This window comes from Chelonoidis abingdonii, chromosome 5, assembly GCF_003597395.2.
Source record: "Chelonoidis abingdonii isolate Lonesome George chromosome 5, CheloAbing_2.0, whole genome shotgun sequence".
Taxonomy (NCBI): Eukaryota; Metazoa; Chordata; order Testudines; family Testudinidae; genus Chelonoidis; species Chelonoidis abingdonii.
This window is the reverse complement of record NC_133773.1, coordinates 36,806,097-36,811,166: the sequence shown is the minus strand read 5'-3', so window position 1 is coordinate 36,811,166 and position 5,070 is coordinate 36,806,097.

The window sequence follows — 5,070 nt, the reverse complement described above, 5'->3', positions numbered from 1 at the left end:
TCTAATCAGCCTGTCTGCCTTAATTGGTTCTAGCAGGTTGCTGATTACTCTAGTGCAGCCCCTGCTCTGGTCACTCAGGGAACAGAAAGCTACTCATCCAGTGACCAGTATATTTGCCCTCTACCAGACTCCTGTACCCCACTGGTCTGGGTCTGTCACAGTAGTTACACTGCCCCGGATGATCATACCAGCCAACTTCTTTATTTAGCCAGCCCTGCTATAAATTTATTTAATTCTGCTTTTAGAGACTTCTTACCTGGAAGTGTCCATGCAGGGAACTTGGGTTGGCTGCTAGCTAGACATAGGCCTGAACCAGAGGTGCAAACTTTTTGGTAGAAAATTGAATTAATGAGCCTCCTCAGGCATTAGTTTACATTTTCAGATCTATCCTGAGAAAGTTAGATCTCCAACAGTCATGCTACACTCAGCTCATCAAAGTCAGTGAGCCCTAGTGATGTTCCAGATTCAAATTGAATGAGCTAGGTCCCAAAGGCTATTGGAAGAGAAAGAGAGTCTCTCTCCCCCCACCCCCACTTCAGAATATCACAGCCTACATCTCACAGAAAGGGGATGTCAGTAAGCTATGGGTTTAAAGAAACAAAATAGCAAGTGGTATAGTTTTTCAACTCTACTAAACATTTCTGCTCACTTCGTTTTGTAGAAAAATTCTACCCGACCAATTTGGAGGCAGATATGACTAACACTGTAGGGAGAAGAGGCTGGGCAAAGTTGGATATACAATAGAAACCTATGGTTAATATTGTTAGAGCAACTACTGTCATTGTTTAACTGGAAAATCCTTTCCAGCTTTTTTAAACTAAAAAATCCAACAATTATAATTTGTTAATATGAACAGTCTAGCACTCATGAACTATACATCCTGTGCATATTGACATACAATTCAGATTTAAAACAGCATTTTCCATTTTCCTAAATTTCTTTTTAAAAGCAACCTCACTCAAAGAATTTTTTTGACGGTTTTTGGTGTTTCAGAGAAAGAGTTTGTATCAAATTTGATTCGCTCAGAAATGACTAGCAGGGACTTGCTGAATTATCGGCAAAATACGCCAAAAGGAAGTGCAGTGGAGAACTTGAATGTGCATGATACCGTGAAGCTTTCCCATGCCCCTTGGACAGAACCAAGGGAAGAAGTGAACAAGTTCAGGTAAAGTCTGCTTTAATTGGTAGGATCAGGAATTTGTTAAAATCAAAAGGTTAGGAGTTCATGTTCATTGTAGGAGAAGGATTCAAATTTTGAATGATTTTCTGAAACTTACCTAAAGCACTAATGTCTGCAAACTTAAGCTGCAAATCTTGAGAGAATAATTTCTCTCTTCCTCTTGATTTCAGGTGCTTCTCTACTTCCAGTCCTGGCAGAAATATTGCCAAGAACAGAAGCACTGAAATATTACCACAGAGGCTGATTCTGTATTAGAAACAAAAGCCCAGGCCTGCAAACACTTACGCATGTGCTTAAAAAGTATGCATTTGGGTAGCTCCACTGAAGGCAGACTGTTCACAGGTGAAGTTACTTTTGTGCCCATTTGTGTACGTTTGCAGGATTAGGGCCTAAAATAGTACACAAAAAGAACTTTCAATTAGTCAGGCTTTTCACAACTGCCCAGCACATTCAGTTTGAATTTAGCTCACTCCATGCTACTTAAAATGGAGAAAACACGTTTTCATATTGAACAGAGTTTTTTGGTTTTGTTTTTTAAAAAAGCTTAATAGGTTTTGTAACTTTTTCATGCTTTGGCAAGGTACTACATGAAGCTCTGCAAGAGATATTTGAAATTGTACATGTTCCTATTTCAAAACTCCCCCAAATCCTGATAATTTACGTGGGGCAAAGGATTATTATGCTTCTAAATCTTGAAAGTTGTTTTTTCTCATCATTGCTCACAGTCACCAATAACACATAAATGATGTGTTGGGGAAGAGATTCGCCTTTTACTACCAGAGGTAAACCTGGGCTACAAATCTTCAGGGTGTAATATGTTCTGTACATCTGTTGCTGACTATGCCTGTAGACCTAGGAGCTGTTTTGTTTGTATTATTCAATTGTTCTTTAAAGAAATTAACTCACCAAGTTAGACTGGTTTTTGGAAAGAAACTTTTCATGCAGAAAAGTCAGAGAATTTAGAATAGAAACGAAGAATGGAATTAAGTTTAAAAATGTCAGTGGTGAAAGTGTTGGTTTTGTGATTGAAGCTTGTCAGCTAGAGCTTGAATTGAAACTGTTGCTAGGGAGGAGAGATTCCATTCTTGGGTACAAAGTTATACAAGCGGAGCAGTGCCAAGGTTTACAGGCACCAAAGAACCCTTTAAGCCATTGCTGTCTAAAGTAGCTCACACAAAATGCCTGCTGTTTCTTTTTGTATGGCTTTATAAGCTCTCCACGTTCTATTCAGGCCTTCAAGTAAAGCATCAGAAGCAAGCAAAGGAATGGAACAAGGTAGGTGATGGAAATTCTAAGACACTATACAGCTAGAAATGTATTCAATGCCATAGTGTAGACATATTGCACTCTGAGGTTTTGTATGTAAGATCCTTTAAAATTTTAAACAGTTTAGAGTTTATTTTTACACTGGGATGAAGAGAATTCAATGGCAGTATGAAAAATACTGCAGTATGTCAAGTTAATTGGGAGTTAGATTTCTGAGAATCCCCTTATTACCACCACTGATTCAGCCTCTTTAGGAAGAGCATTCATGTATACCTTTCCCCAGTGACTGCACCTTATTAACAAAGCAGTGCAAACTATACTTATTTGCAGCTGCTGACAATCTTACTTCAACCACCACTAGATTTGACCTTTCTGTAAATTCTCCTGATTTCTTCCTCCACACAGTAAAAACCTCCTGCTATTCCTCAGAATGTGCCCAAACTCTTCCTGTCAACTAGCTTTTGGATTCCACCTTGCCTTGCACCATCAACCACCACATTTCCGTTGTTCTCTAAATAAAACATGCTTTCCTAGTCAGTCTCCCTCAGCTACCAAAGACACATTTACAGCCCCTACCCAGACAGTTTCACCTCCCTCAGATCACCACCTTCCAGGTGTTATACATCTGGAGTGCAGTAAAGGTTAACAAATCAGCACCTGTCAAAAAAAAAACAACAAACCCCAACAGTCTCAATAAGGAGACTACCCCTTCTACAAGAAAGTGGCAGTCTGAGTTGCTTACATGATCATGAGCCTGTGCTAGCAGTAACCTGCATTAGCACACCAGGATATAGTGAGTTTGACCCCTCACCCAAAAAGGGGGGTACACTATTTACACTGGTTCAAAAGTACTACTAGCATTCTATAGTGAGTGAAAGTACATAGTTTATAATACCTGTGGGTGGAGACTTTATATGGGAAGGATGAGAAGGGAAACCAGGGAAGGAATTTTGTAATTTCTCAGAGACCAACAATTTTCTCTTCTCAAAGAGTCATGCAGCTGGAGATCCTCCATGCTACTATTTTCATACTACTACCAGAAACGCATGTTAAAAGCCAAACAAACATTGAAAAACAAAGCCTAAGCTTAATGTGGTATAAAGCTTTATTGTTCAAAAATCTTTTCCAGAAAGGGAGAGAGATGGTCATTTGTCCACAAGAGGGGAGAGACTTACAATCCCAATTTCTGAAAACGTACACAGAGGAAGGAGCCACAGTTTTTCCTTAGCGCTCCGACAGAAGCCTCACCTCCGCTACAGCAAGTTACCCACTGATCAGAGACATCTTACTGCCAGAGAATAACTTCCTCTTTAAAGCTTCTGAAACAGCACAACTGTTCCCTTCAAGTATTACCATATGTACTATTAGCAGCAATAATTACAAACATCCTAATGTTGGCTTCCCCTTTAAAAACAAAAACTTGTGTTAATTTCATTTAGTCCGTAAGTGTTTCATCAAACACCACTGAAGAGTACATACAGAATGACTTCTCCAGAAACTTTTGGATATTTCATTCAAAATGCCTATACAAGTAAGGGTAAGAGAACTGTAAATAAAAGATGTTTCATCTACCCTGCAAGACTCTTAACACAGGCATTTCATCTTTAAGGAAACCTAAATTTGCTATTAACTTGGAACATTAAGTGAAGAGTATCCACTGCTGTTATGCTTTCTAGCCTCTCTGAAATGATGCACTGTATGGCAACTGGGCAGTACTATATTACACCTTGATTACAACTTATAGCTGTGGGTGGAGTTGTAACCACAGAACTAATCTTTTTCTCTGCATTCTAGAGTATAGTGTATGGCACCATAAGAGAGGGTCGCAACTTGATCAAAAAACCTAAGGCAACAAATTTCAAAGCTTGGCAGCTGACTTGCCCCCTAACAAGTATGTGCATGTATACAGACATTTGTGCACAGGACTCAGGCCCACAAATGGATACATTGTGTGTGGATATGCCAACTGTTCATGTAATTATAGAGATACATGGGCACATGTATGTTTTGCAAGGTACAAATCACGCACCAGTTTTTAAAAAACTGACCCTAAATTTTCAATCCTAGCTCACTAGAAAAAGCATGACTACAGACAGAATGACATGCTTTCTGCAAAAAGAGTAAGCACTTATCTAGATTGATTCCTCTCATAATAGCTGAGAAGTGTCATGTATTTAACACTAGGGGGTGCATGGGGGGGAAGGGGAATGAGGGGAAAGAAAGGGAGGACAAAAAGTCCCAACTCAGTAAACCCAAGATCACAGAAATGGTGGCAAGCGCAGCCTATTTAAAACTGGAACCATTTATTGAAACCCTACCTTAACCCACCCTTTTGGGCATGTTTGGATAAGAGAAGTCACACCTCTGTTTTCGGTTCACTAAAAGATCTAGGCAGAGGTTCTCAACCTTTGGTCTGCGGTTCCCTGGTTAACAAAAACAACAGAATGGTTACATGATGCTATCACTACTTGTTTGCACCTAAGTCACATTGAAAAGAAAGGAAACAATTTGAAATATTTTAAAATTATACTAATTTTCCATGTAAGCAATTGCTGTTGTTGCTCCAAGAGTAAAGGACAACAGGGGAAGTTAAGGATGCAAGGAAAACAATTGAAATCTCTTGG